Raw genomic sequence first — 15,272 nt, forward strand, 5'->3', positions numbered from 1 at the left:
TGATTCTGATGGAGCACAAACTTGTTGCCATGACAGCGGACAGTCGTTCAAATATGGAAGTTGCTGCAAAGAAGGATGCCCCACACACACATCTTCAACCCGACAGCACAGAAGATCTCTACAATCACCCAGTTTGACAAGATAAGTGTCACCAATTCAGTGTCTGACTAAATGACAAATATGGTCACAATCTGCCTTTCTGCTGCTGAGTTATGGAGCTGAATAATAACCAGAAACGTGTTGCATTATAATGTCACAGTGAAGTTGACCTTTGACCTTTTGGATATAACGCTCATCACTTTGTCATTTTAGCCTAATTGACATTTGCGTGAAATGTTGTCATAATTACTGCACTGATTCTGGAGATATGGCCGCAAATAATTTTGGTGGAATCAAAGCGACCTTTAACCTTTTGACCATCAAATTGTAACCAGGTCATCCTCGAGTCCGAGTGAACGTTTGTGCCAAATTGAAAGAAATTCCCTTCAGGCGTTCCCGAGATATTTCAAACACGAGAAAGGGACGGACGCAGCTTCTCCGAAGCATCGTCCGCTGTCACGGCAACAACTTTGCGTTCTGTCAGAATCAGATTTATTGGCCGAATTCCTCCAAAGTCTTGGATGCGTGTACGACACGAGTCCGGACAGACATGGATGTAAGCCGTAACCTACCTGGTTGGAGGTGTACAACCACGAGGCTGTGATCTCGTTCCTCTCCGCGGCCTCACCTGCTTCTCGTCTCTCATTTTCTTCACCATCTTCTGCACTCACAATTAGTCGTTAAAAAAAAACAAAAAAAACACGAGAACAGTGCGCCCACTGTTGTGGCACCGCTGGCATAATAACAGAGGGAGCGCCTCCATTACCTAAATCGATGGCATGTTCAGACAAATGTGAGACCGTGATCCTATCTGGCCGGTGTCTCGGCTCGCCGCCGTCCCCGTGGGACTATCACATCTCTGCTGGCTGCACATGTGAGATAACACACGTCCGTGTTCACGGGGAAAACACGGGCGAAGCAAAGATGGAAATAGACGCAGACACGCAGATTATTGTTGAGCAGGAAGGATTTTAAAGAGACCGTGAGGAGACGTCGGCACCACCTGAACACGTGAAACCACTGCACAGGAAGGAAACATGAAGTCAAAGGAAGATGATGAAGGTTTGTTTAAACTTTTGAGTGACAGAGATTCATTCAGTCAAGATTTCGTTCTCTTCCGAGTCCAGTTTGAAGCATGAGAAAAAGGTTTATCACGAGGCGAGAGAGCAGCGGTTTCCTTATTTTAACAGGTGGTGACCGATCGCAGGCCGTGGACCTGAGTGGTGAGAAGTTCAACCAAAGAAGGTTATTTCTTTCTTTTAGATGGTTTTATGTCACAGATTCTCGGCGCCTGAAGAGTCCAGCGGCTGACATGAAAAGTAAGTAAGAAGAAAATGTTCCTTCTTAACCATGTAATCATCCTTCACAGGCGAACCCCATGAAGAGGCAGGGAAATAATCTCTAAAAATATATAATGTTAATATCTTTGTAGGTGCATTAGTTTAGTACAATTACTCAAGTCAATTGACAGATGAAGAAAAAGTAATGAAATCCTTCACTTCAGCTCACTGAAAATACTCAGCTCTCTACTGAAGTATTGACAGAATGAAAGTGCTTTGTATGAAAAGTGTCAAACCATTTATTGAGCAGACTGACATCTTAGTGTTGTACACATACATTTCATCAGTGTGTTATTACTGATGCATTACACTGAGGCTGGTGGTGGTGAAATATGCAGCAACTGACTTGAGGGTTGTTCATCCAGCTGTAGATAACTGGCTGTGAAATGTCACGTCATGAGTATGAAACTATTTTTAAACTTTTGAGCACATGTTTCTGGGCCTGATGTTACCAGAACAAAATTCACTGAATGAACATACAGGTCTGTTCACACTCTCGTTGCATCGTACTGAACCTCTGCTTCATTTTAAAACTATTGGAGCAGACTTTAACCAATCAACATTGACCCCCTGTCTGACACGTTAAGACCCTCCCCCAACGTGAGCAGAGTGAAACGCCATGTTAGTAAATGACCAGTGCAGACTTAAAAAAATATATTTTTTTGGACATTGTTCTGGCTCCGGCTTCTATTTTTCCATATTTGCGAGCGTTGCTTCGACTGTTTGTATCTGCTCGTGGAGATCTACCACCATTGTTGGAGCTGCATTTAGAAACCCTTGACTTCAAGTCATCACACTTACTCAACCCCACTTGTCCCTGATTGGTCCGACCTTCAGAGTGGCTGATCAAATCTTCACGCAAACAGTCATCTCGGTGGAGAATAAATCTGTGAGCAATAGGTTGGCGGTTCAATGAGAAGTTTTTGTGACTTATATTTCCATATTTGATAACACCTACAGTGGGATATTGTCAAAGAGTGACGGTGAGCTCGTTGGTCTCATCTCGACCTCTAACGAGGTTGAGTGTGTTTCATGAAACCTAAAAAAATGATTCTGTAAAGTTTTGTTGTTTTGTTTTTTTTACCATGAATGATCACTGACCTCTGCTGCTGTAACAGCTTCACCGTCCGGAACACATCAACGAAATCACTCCACTCGTGTCCGACTGTCCTTTTACTGGATGTACTGTGTTGTGCATAAATTTTCACTCTGGAGTCACTCTGAAAGCACGACACCCAGGGAGAGAAATCAGTCCCGCTTCAACCAGTGGAAGCACACAGTCACTGTGCTCGGACTAATTGCTATTGGATCATCAAATGTGGGGGGTGTGGGGGGAGGGGGGGAGGTGTTTTTAATGGCTCCTTCAACGGGCCGGTAACCTCACGAGGCAAAAGGCCAATCCATCACCTGTAAAGGTCACATCCACTGTTAATCTCACGTCTCCCACCAGGGCCTGAAATGCTAATGTTCAAATGTTGATGATGATGATGATGATGATGATGAAGAAGACAGGAAGGAGGAAGATGTTCAGATGCGTCGAGCTGACGAGTGACAGTGCGCTGCGTTAGATGGAGCGGAGGAGGACGACGATGATATCATAGCTTGTACATGTGTACGTCACCGCTGACCCTTAGCTCTGGGTTTCTTTTCCCGGCACGTGTCTCCGTCCTACATGACCTCTCTGACATGATGTCCCCGAGTCACAGAAATAATCAAAACAAACACAGAGGTTGAATTCCTCTGAGAGTCACACGTGGCCCTCGGTGTGCGCTCCTGCGGGACGCGTGCTGTCGGCTTTCTGCACATTTAAGTGTTGATATGAATCATCTGAGGCTAAAATTGAACATCAAAAAGACAGCAGCCTTCAATGTCTGTGGTTCCAGTTAAAAATATCCTCAAAGGAACAGATTTTAAGACTTTATTCAGCCTCACTTCAAGCTGGCAAAACTATTTATTACAAAGATGTAAGACTTTAAAATGTTAAAAGAATAAAAGGTGCCAGGACAGAATTATTAACTAAAAAAAACTATTTGCAAGAGACAAATCAGAAACTTTGTCCGGATGCTCTTAGTATCCTAGTATGAGGCAGGAAGCCTGAAGTCCACTTGTCTTGGTGCCAGTCCTCAATCGGGCTTGTTTCTAAAGCACAAAAAACAACATTACTTTATGATAAAACATTGTAAAAAGGTCCCCTGCAGCATGTATTCTTTTCTTCTTCTTTTTCTTTTGCATAGCTTCTCGCTGTGTATTTCTGGTGGTATTCAGTATTTATGTATTCGATTATGTAAAGTCAAGGACTTCGGGGGCAAACAGCTGTGCACACCGAGGAGGATCTCAAAGTGACTCTCTGTCAGGCCGCCCTGTACGCTCATGCATATAAACCTGCTCACACACTGGGACGGATGTTAGAGGAGCCGAGGGAGGGAGAACATGAACGACCCAACGCTGCTCAGCTTTTTTAAATGCCAGCAGTCATCGGAGGGTCTGTGGGCTGGAAATGAGAAGTGATGGCGGTGTGTGTGTGTGTGTGTGTGTGTGTGTGTGTGTGTGTGTGTGTGTGTGTGTGTGTGTGTGTGTCTTCCACTTTCTCTCTTGTGTCACCTGCAAGCTGCATTTTAATGTACAACATCAGCTTTGGTCTCTGTCCTAAAAGCAGCAGCTTTTTGCTTTCACATTATTTATCTTCTTCATATGTACTTTCTTTTAAAATAAAAGTTTTATTTTGGCAGTCTGTTTAGACTTTCTAATTGGTCGGCTATTAAGTCAGACAAATTAATATCATAAAAACAAACAAAATGCTTGCGGCTGGCTGCTCGTTAAATGTGGAAACAGACAGTGTCCAGTGGCCAACATGGATTTGAGGAGCGCTGAGCTGCCCTACCCTTTTATCCGCTGCCTCTGACGTCAGAGGGCGCGGCCATTTTGTGAGCAGCGTGAATTTAACACAATAAGACAGGAAGTTAAGTGAGCCACCCGCCAAATTAAAAGAAGCTGTGAGAAGCTGATAATATGAAAAAAAAAAAAAAAAAAAAAAATCACATGGCCTACATCCTACTTTGTTTATTGTGTACATTCTCTTACAGTCTGCGTTAAAACACGCAGGCCTTCATAAATATATAAACACATTAAATCACATTTCAAATAGATTGTAAATAATCTATAATTGAAAAGCATATACCATTATTTGAAGGCTATTTTGTTATTGTCGTGTTGCTTGTTGTTGTAGTTGTTGTGAAATCATTTATACATATCTATAGTCATTATGATTGACAGATTAGTCTTTAATGTATAATGTCTTTTATTGGTCACCTGGTCCAACTGTACGTACAGCAGAACCGTCGGTAGGAGGATGGCTCATGTTGAGGGACATTTTTTGAGGAGAGTTTTTCCTCGATCGTCTCTCTCCTTTTTGCCGGTTTCCCCCTTTTTATAGCTTGAATTTATGTATTTTCTGACCGACTGGCCGGCCGATCAATTGATTGGGAACTTGAGCGGCGTCGGTTTGCCTTTAAAGAAAAGACCCTTTTTCGTAGGAAAAGCACGGGTGTGTTAGTGAAGGCTGCTTTCCACTTCGGTGAAGTCCTGCTTTTGTGCATGTTGGTTCACCGTGGTGACTTGCTCATGAGCCCTGGTGAACACACCTGGGCCTCACCTACTGTGACAAGTCACAGTGTAACTGACAGGTACTTTCTGAAGCGAGAGGAGACCGTAGTTGAAGTTACAGGTGGAAGTAACCTGTCGTGCTTCTGTGACGAACAAAACCTAAGTAAAGTTAAAAAAAAATAAAAATAAAAAAGGTCACGTTACGTAACAACGAGGCCCCCCACGACGATTTTATTTTGTAACACGCGAACAGGAAGCGTGTTTCGTGTGAAGCCGCGCGGCTCGACGCTCGGTGCGGAGGAGGGCGGAGTGTTTCCACCGGGGACAGTCCCGTTGAACGGAGCGGCGGAGCGGACAGACGTCTTCATCCTGTACGGACACACACACACACACACACAGTAAAACAAAAAGAAAAGCTGAAGAAACACAACGAGGTACGTTTGACTCGGTTATTTCTTCTTTGTTTTACTCATTCAGAGCCACTAAAAACCGAAGAACATCAATTCAAGTTTGAATTATTCGCAAAATGCGCGTGTTTAAAGTTAGCCAGCAGCTTGTTTATCACAGCTACGGTGCCCACGTTTTCTCCAGCAACTGTAAAGTTGTTTGTCGTTCGTTATGGCTTTTGTTGTTTGTGATTTCTGTGCACGCTGACTAGTTTTTCAAGGCCACGGAGGAACGAGGGGATAATGTTCCTGCTGGAATATCTGGGGTGTCTCTGTGTGTCGACGTTGGTGCTGAAATGATCAAACTGTGTGACGTTTTCTGTATCCACCAGTGTCTATGTCACAGGACTGAAGTAGTTGTTTGTAGGATGGATTACATCAAAGGAGAATTGAACCTCTGAAGTTGTCTGTCGGAGGGTTGAACTGGCGGAGCGGCTGATGTTTCAGCACCGCGGACAGCTCCGCAGCACCAGCAGCCCAGCAAAGACGCCGGTCACATCAGAAAGACTCCTTTCATGTGCTATTTTAAAGTCTTCTGGAAACAAGAGGGCGAAATCTGCCTGACCCTAGTTCTCTGTGTTGTTTGCGAGGTTCATTTGTGTGTGAAGCAAAAGGCAGAAAAAAGTAGGGACTTGTTAAAATGCCTGGAACTACTTGAAATAGTGAAATTATCTCCTGTGTGTGACCAACAGTTTCTTAGAAGGAGATTTCTTCTGTAGGATTTGCCTAAAGACGCTGCCGTGGCTACGGTTTTGATCCAGTGGAAGGAGGCTGTCACTGGTTGAGATCCAGTGTAATCCAGATGTCTGATTTTCACCTCTCTTTGACTGCCTAAGTGGCCTTAGAAACACTGAGTGAACACGGCGTCATTAATGGGAACAAGTCATTTTCATGAGTGCCTGTATGTCCTCTGTGGTGGGCAGCCATCAGTCAGAAGGACAAAATGCTATAATTGTTTGGACAAAGGCAAAAAAAAAAAAAAAAAAAAAAAAATCACAGCTGTTTTATTCTTGTGTCTCCAGGGGAGACTTTAAAGGTAAAGTTCACAAAATCTTCTCGGCCAGTGAAACCAGAAAATCAAGTCTGAAGCTGCGTGAGCCTCGATTAATATGCTGTCACACAAAATCAAACCGAGGTTAATAACTGTCCTTATCATTTCAAATGAATTTAATCTGCTTTCCAGGAAAAACAAAGAGTATTACTCAAAGTTTTGGCCCTCCCTGTTACCTGTCTTGCACCTGCCTTAATGTCAGCGAGGACAAACAGCTCAGGGACGAATCTTAAGCAGATCAACACTTGTGTGTTGTCTTTGTTTGGCAGCCCGGCGTCATTTGTAACCAGGATTAAACACACATTTCAATGAGGAAATGAAAACGACAGACTAGTTCAAACATATCCAACCTTTCTTCATTTTTATGGATTTTCTTGCTCATACGTGTTGAGGTTTTGATACTTTATTTTAATGGAATAGGCTAAAAAAATATCAGATCAATCAGCATTTAAAATGGGCTGCGTATTACTGCAAAATTCATCATGTGAGATATTATGAGCTCTTTCATGTGTGTCTTGGCACGTTGACAGATAATCAGAGACGGTCCTATTCTGTTGAAAACATCTAGCATGCGGTGAAAAAAACACAGCTAGAAAAAAAACAAGGCGAGGAGCAAACATCAGCTGGTTGTGATTTTTAGCTGCTTGTTCAGGCTGCAGGAGAAACGGCTGGTTTGTTTTTTTCTGATTCTCTGGAGCTGAAATGATATGATGAGCATGAACCCAGGGTGCACAAATAATCACGCTCCCTGCTGAGAAAATGGCTCCTGCTTTCACTGACACTTACCCACCCCCCTCCCACTCCCCGCACACACACACACACACACACACCCTGCCCACAAAAAGGTGAGAAATTACCACAAGTGAAAACACACACGCACACACACACACACACTCAACCCTTTCAGTCACACACACGTTAATTTATTCCCCTTGTTGTCAGTTCATCTTGTTGTCCGTGTTAAATTTCAGTGTAATCATCTTTGAAGCTGGTAGAGAGGCAGCAGTATGTGGAGCGAGGATGCGCTGTGATCGCAGTCTTCTGTTTCTTGCTGCTCACTCATTAAGTTTGAGCAATAAAGCGAGCAGCGAGCTCACATTTGTATTTTCTGGCAAGTGCTGCCTTTTTTCTTTTTCTTTTTTTTTTTTTTTTTTAACCCTAACCAATTTTTGGATAAAGTTTTGGATAAACATGTTCCAAATAGACGTTATATGAATGTCACAGTTTATGACTTGTAGGTAATTCAGTCTTTTCTCTGAGGGGCAGATGTTTATTAGAAGGATGTTCTGGTCTCTCCCACACAGTTTGTATTTAGAGCGATGTCAGCTGGGGCTACTTACAGAGGTGTGTGCTAAAGTCACATGACTTTTTACTTGCTTAAAACAAAAGTGGTTTTAACTCCACTGACTTGTCACTTTATTTAGAGTTCAGAAAAACTCCCCCGACTCTGCAGTTTTCAGTATATCGAAACAATCCGGCAGCAGCCGTCACTTTGCGCGAGCAGCAGAGAGAGTTGTGCAAACCAGCAGATGGAATTTTACTTGTTGTTTTGAAACAAAAAAATGTAGAATTTGGAGCTTAACTTGGGACCAAACTTGTTGCTTACTTTTGACTGGCAAAACCCGATTTCATCTCTGGCAACTTAACACATCTTAAAGGCCCCATGTGGAGTGTTGTTGCCGGGCATTTTACAAGGTGGCTCCTGTTTTGTTTGGAGATGTGAAACACGTTCCTGCTGCTGGTTCCACTTTATTCTGCTCAATTATGTGTAAATAAAGCAACAGATAAGACAGAAAAGAAGAAGGGCTCAGGAGTAAACATGAATGTAAACAACACACAATTTCAGATACTTTTAACAATCAGCTTTGTAAATGTTTTATGAGTTTGTCAGACATGAAGAATACACAGCATGTGCTTGGCTGAGAAATAATGAATGTTGTTTACAAAGGTCCCTTTAACACTTCCTGTTCTCTATCAGCTCTGAGGGCAAAACTAACCTCAGTTTATAAGGGTGTAGCTCTGACCAACCCCTACACACACACACACACACACACACACACACACACACACACACACACACCCCTCTGTACTCTGATATCGATGCTCCATCATCAGATCATTTCTGAAATGTTTGAACCTGCGATATGATGCCGTCGTATCGATCAGGATGACTTGGTGGATCTGCAGTAACCCGACTCCTGTGGTGGCTGCAACTCTGTAGAGCTGCTCCTCTCCTGCCTTTAAAACCTTAATAACTCTGCAGCACTGAAAACATGCACATCAGTAAAAACAACAACAACAACAACATCTGGAAAGACAGAAACAATTCGTGTTTAGTGTTGTTAGTGTGCGTGTGTGCAGACTTAGAAATAATATTTTAACATCTTTCATCATCCTGTGTGTCTTACGTAAGTGCAGTGTGTGTGTTCATGTGTGCATCTATCTATTTTAGGATATATTGTACTGTATGTGCCTGTCAGCACTGTGCATGTGTGAGTAAATGAGCAGCATGTACAGAGCAGCATGTTGACAGGTGTCCATTTGAATGTGTGCATGCGGGAAGAGAGCGGAGAAGAAACAGAGGACAGGAGGGGGTGGGAGGTGGTGTGTGTGTGTGTGTGTGTGTGTGTGTGTGTGTGTGTGTGTGTGTGTGTGTGTGTGTGTGTGTGTGTGTGTGTGTGTGTGTGTGTGTGTGTGTGTGTGTGTGTGTGTGTGCTCTAGGTTTTGTGTGTGTTAGCGGCAGCAGAAGTGAGAGAGAGATTGTGACTGCCAAAGTGAAAGAAAAGCGAAAGCATGTCTGCGGGAAAGTGGAGAGAGCGAGAGGGAGAGTGGTCCATGTGTTATGTAAGTGTTGTGAAGCATGTGTGTGTATGTGTGTGTTTTTGTGTGTGTGTATTCTGCAGGCCTACAGATTAATCCAGTGGGTTTTTATCCTCATTGAATGGGACAGTGGGGCTTTGCAGTGATTATCCCTGCAGGCCACAGATGATTGCTTTGAATCTCCTGTCCGTCCCACACTGCTGCACATCGTTCTGTCTTCCTACTTCATTGTCAACATGCTGACAGGCTCAGTAAAAGTTGACACATCATAAAACTTTGGAAGATGTCTGGAGGTGGCAAATTGTGGATGTGATTATCCATTTGAATCAGCTCAAAGCCGTTAAAAGAACCCGTTTCAATGGGAAGTTTGAAGTGTTTCTTTCTTTCTTTCTGACTGGCATCTCCGCCTCCTCACGTCTGTCTCCCAATCCGTCCATTTCTCTGCTTTAATCTGCGTGTCTCCGCCACAGCTTCCTGCCTCCCCGTCCTCCTCTAGATTATATAACGGGGAAAATGTCAGAAATGCAATCTGCTCCATCATCCCCGCTCAGCTGAGACAGAAATGGCCGACCGTCGGGAAGCTGCACCCTCCGTTTGTTTTGGGTCTGGTAATCCTCCATCACGGCGAAGGTGTTAAAATCGGAGCCTGGCATCTTTAAATGGTGCGTTTTTTTTTGCCCTCGCTGCCATGTGGTCGAGCTTGTACCTCTTTGCTCCGTCGCTGAGTGGCAGCTGCATTTTGTCCCCCTGTGGCGTCGCGGTGTCACCAGAAAGTTTAGCCAGCCCCAATAATGTGAAAAATAAAGGAAACCAGATCATATAAACATGATTTTAAGGTCCATTTTGTTGGTGTTTCTTAAATGGCGCTTAATGTTTTGCATTTTCCCGATGAATTGGTCTTTCCTCCAGATTTCCTCGGTGATTTTCCACAGCAGATTTATCTCTGTGTGTCCCTCCTGCCTCTCCATAGGGGATGTTTTAATTCGGTGCGGCCATATTGTCACGGCAGGCGATGCTGTGGGCAGGAAACCAGCTTGTTCCATTCACACTCACTCGACCTGGATGGGAATCAGGAGGCTTGAATATAAAGCTGTTCTCTGAACATTTGACATCATCCCTGTGTTTCTGAGGACTCTGAGTTTAAAAGGAACAATTTCCTCAGTTTGTAGAAACCTCGCTTCGCCTTGTTGCTGAATACTGGTGGGATTGAATGTGAACTTATTTGCACATGAAAATGTCTTTATTATGTAATTATATAATTATGCTTTTGCAATTAATAGTTTAAACGAGCAGTCTGTAAAAATTAAGTAGCGTTTTGCAGGTGACAGTGAGTCACTGAAGCATTCAGTCTGCCGTCAGAGTTACAGAAGTTTGTCATTAGCTCATAGTTTGCTTTTTTATGCAGTGGGTGGAGCTACAAAAAATGACGATCAATTAAGCCTATACTTTTGGTTATAGCACGCTTATTTCTGTTTTAGCGAGACCAAATGTCGACAGCATTTGAAATGTTGGCGGTACGTGTTGTGTTTTCGTTAGCTGGACCGAAGATCTGTTTTTAATTGTCCAAATGAGGGTGATATGTCTGGTTTGTTGACGATTTAAAGTGGCCTCAGTTTGGTAGATAGCTAGATAATGAGCTAATTGAGCTCATCACATGCTGCAATTCTAACTGGTCTGAACGGCGTATTAACAAAAACTAAACATATCAACACTGTCAGTGACATTGTACAGAGGTGGGGTGGAAAACAAATTCAGCCCTGGACATATCAGTCGGGATCAGACCGCCAGCAGAACACTCTCATGTGCTCCCTGAATGTCAGGCGCACAGAGAGTTTTGAGAGTTTTTGGCGGTCCACTTGCCCACCGGGACTTTTCCTGGTCCGTCCAATGGTCTGAACATCCGATAGATAATATAGTTAACTGTCTTTATAAGTTATCGCTACATAGCCACCGTTCACATGAACAGCTGTTTCCTCAGCAGTGTACAAGAAAGGTTGAGAGTTCAGCATCAAACTTCATTCTTTCACTCAACGACAGCTGTGTCCAGCTGCAAAGCAACACCAACGTTAACTCCACTTCCGCTTCTGTTTTGCTACGAGTTTCAGCCGTCTTAGTGTTTACAGTTTAATTCATAACAACAACGTTAGAATACACTACTTCCTTTTCTTCTCCTATTGGACTGAGTGCACTCCCAAAAAGAACTAAAACATCTTACATATGCACCTTTAAAGAATCTCTTTGCTTATTTGAAGTTATTTTTTTTGACATTATTGAATTAATGACTTGAATAATACTTTAGTAGTATTAATAGACCCTGGCTGGTATGTCCGAGTTGTGCATGTGTGTTAGACGGGTACAGCATGTTAGAGTACTGGATGTTGGTACATGCATGGTACTGTATATTAGCAGTCAGGCATAAAGTGGTGGGAGAAGCATCTGAATAGTTTTACCCTCAGGCTCCCATTATGCTCTCTGCCCTGGTCACATCTTTGCACATGCATTTACTGCTTATAGGTCAGCACGGAGGTTTCAGTGTGTGTGCACTCGTGCACTGGAAAACTGCACTAAACAAAAAACTATTTTTTGATGAAGTTAATGCATTTTGGTCAATAGTAATAACATATGGTGTATTTTAATACATTGAGTAAATTATAAGACAAATTGTTTCTGCATGAGCTTCAAGTAATTGATCAGCAACATGTCAAAAAACAAACACACCAGAGGGTATCAGCCTCTGTGTGTGTGTGTGTGTGTGTGTGTGTGTGTGTGTGTGTGTGTGTGTGTGTGTGTGTGTGTGTGTGTGTGTGTGTGTGTGTGTGTGTGTGTGCGCAGACTGAGACCTGCACAATGCAAGTGTAGTTATGATTCACACAATGCCATCATTAGGTGCTGATTTACTGACCAAATAAAATCATCTCATGATGATCGGACCATAAAGGACTCAACACGCTGAGTACTGCTTCAGCTAAATAATTCTAGTTTGGTTTAAGAGCAGCAAATCCAAACATGTTGCTGGACTCCCACTGGTTCTTGTGTCTCATATCCACCTATTTATATCAAGATGATGTGATATATAAAGTGTCAGCAGGTTGGAACCCAAGACACACACACACTGTACACACTGTACACACACACACACACACACACACACACACACACACACACACACACACACACACACACACACACACACACACACACAGTTTTTGCATTAGTAATGTTGACCTGGCTCCATCCAGTGAATAATAAAACATGGTTCTGCTTTGATGTGGTAAGATGTTGAACCCTCCCACACACACACACACACACACACACACACACACACACACACACACACACACACACACACACACACACACACACACACTCTCTCTCTTGTCTGCCCTGCTGCTGCTCATCTTCTTGTCCTTGGCCCAGTTTTCCCTGCAAGATGTTTTCAGCTTCTCAGTGTAGATAAGTGTCAACCTTCTCTCACACACACACACACACACACACACACACACACACACACACACACACACACACACACACACACTGTTGTTGATAGTGTGACATGGTGGGTCTGCAGTGTCTGCCACTGTCAGTTAACATGGACAGGAAAGAGAAGGCTAAAAGTGGTGGCATATCTTTTTTTTTTTTTAATATATATAATTACATTATAGGAATTAATGGAGAAAGATAGAAAAGATGGAAGACAGGTTAAGTCTGGTTCAGATCGAGGAGGGACTGAGGGAGTATGAGGATGTTAAATGTTTCTCCTCGAGATTCCTGCTCTCTCTGCATAATTATTACTGTCACCTCTGTTACCTTGAGTGAGAAAGAGAACAGAAAGTTCTCTGTGTTTAAATCTTCTTCAGCTTTCTGTTACTTCTCCTTCATGCTGGATTATTAGGGAAGGATTGAAGTGTAGTTCCTCCAGAAACCCAGTGGCCACCCAGAGTTCACTTCTGTGTAATTCACTCCTGCAAAAAGAACAGCTTTTCCCATAATTACACAAACAAAGATAAGCGCAGCAGAAATAGCAACGCTGGTTTCCCGTCACCGTCTCATTTCCCACCTCTCTCACTAATCTGCAAAAACAAATGCATGAAAGAGAGAGAGAGAGAAATACACCAGCTATCCAAAGAATCTCCCAGATTTAGGTTAGTGCTTCTGTAAACCCGTGAGAAACGTACAGCTAAACAACTGACAAACTGACCTGGTTTCCCCGACTGTGAGATTCGGCGCAGCCACAGTGTCCCGATGCCCTATTTCCTTCACGAACATTGTTAATCTCAAACGAACACAGCGCGTGATTGATGGCAGTCTTTTCGCTTCAGAGTGGAGGCAGTTTATCGCGACGGGCTGACAGCGTGCTACAGTGGAGGATGCTGAACACGAGTCTCTTCATCTTTTCATTCCTCCATCTCTCCTGTATTAGTGCTGCATGTAGTGGAAGACATTGCAGTGATTCATTCTCAGGCATTCGTCCTTCATCTAGGTGGTATAAAAGGTGTTTGTACATCATTTCTTATTAAGGAGACTTAACATATATTAGTATTTTGATAACATCTCTCACATGTATCAGGATTTGTCTTCACTTTCTTCTCTTCAGGTGAACAGAAATACTTTCCGGGTTTTTTTAGGCGGCTGTGGGTAAAAGTGTTGCAAGAGATTTTTAACTCATTGAAGTCATTTGTATCTTGACGAGCCCGGTGTCACGCAAAAGTGTGTAATACACCTTTCGATCCACCAGAGGAGACTGTGTCAGTGTCGCGTTTTGCCTCGCCCAGGCGTGAAAAGTACACGCACGCGTGACCAACCTGTTCTCACTCCCACAACATCAAATACTGATGTTTTGTGTGTTGTGCCGCTGGTGTAAGAGAGACATGCATAAGGTGGCGGGGTTGAGGAAGGAGGTCACGTGACAAAGTACAAAGAGTGATAAATTCCACGTAGGTTGGAGGTCGGGGGTGACTGGATGGAACAAACAGGAGGCCGGTGCTTGAGTCCACGAGGAAGCAAAAGTCATTGTGATCATTTCAGTAATGTAAGTAAGTTGCCATTTTATTGTATCATAACTTGCATAACTTACGTAAACTAACTTAGGTGTCACGTTCGTAAAAATTGCAATTTCAACCCAAAACATGATCTTTTACTAACCGTAACCATGTTGTGTTTAGTGCCTAAATCTAAGGCACCTCACTTTTCACGCCTCGTTGAATCCAACGTGAAACTGACTCGGTATCATCTGGTGGACTGATGGGTGTCTTACACACTTTGGCTTGATACCCGGGTGCGCACACGTTCATTTGTATCTGGTAGACATCACAATATTTTAAGTTATGATATCAAAATGTGCTCTGACCCCTGGTAGAGGAGGTGATTAAAGGGTTAATAAGGATGCCATCCTGAGTTTGAAAAGTAGACTCCCAACAACTCCCACGTTCTGCCCCAAGAGTTTCTCTCCACAACTGATGTTGGCGCTGAGTTGAACACACTGCACGTCAGGCACCTTGAAGCATTAATACAATGAAAACACACGCTATAGACCTGAAATGAATGTAACTGAAAACTGCAGTACTGTCAGTATCAGTCATATCAGTACGTAACAAATAGCTTCTACATCGTGAAAGAAAACTATAAATTGTGAACTTTATTGTAGCAAAGGTGAAATATTTTCAAGGTGAACTTGCTGTCTGCTCCTTCGTTACTGAAGCCTGTTAACAATATATTTTTCACACGAACACTCGCTGTGTTTTCAGAGTGAGATTTTCTGTTTGTACTCTCTAACTGGATTTCTCTTTGTTGCCTGAAATAGCTTGTCATTGTGTTCTTCCACTATTTGGGCTGCGTAGCTGCTGTGTTAATCATGACGGTGCTAATCCAGCTCCCTTCTGGAGCTGTGAGGCCCGAACTGTACGCTGCTGCTCT

The 15,272-nt window shown here is 43.1% G+C and overlaps 1 protein-coding gene across 1 annotated transcript in view; it reads left to right on the top strand.

The window, feature by feature from the left end:
- Positions 1-5,362: 5,362 nt before the first annotated feature.
- The window catches only part of LOC138213442 (synaptosomal-associated protein 25-A-like), a 41,902-nt gene continuing 31,992 nt past the window's right edge, over positions 5,363-15,272 (top strand). The window contains exon 1 of the mRNA XM_069174543.1: positions 5,363-5,476. The gene's annotated coding sequence lies outside the window, so the exon portion shown is untranslated. The remainder of the gene's footprint in view (positions 5,477-15,272) is intronic.

The sequence above is a fragment of the Embiotoca jacksoni genome, unplaced genomic scaffold (assembly GCF_022577435.1).
Source record: "Embiotoca jacksoni isolate LCO1_2020_lvr unplaced genomic scaffold, fEmbJac1.0.p SCAF_6, whole genome shotgun sequence".
Classification (NCBI taxonomy): domain Eukaryota; kingdom Metazoa; phylum Chordata; class Actinopteri; family Embiotocidae; genus Embiotoca; species Embiotoca jacksoni.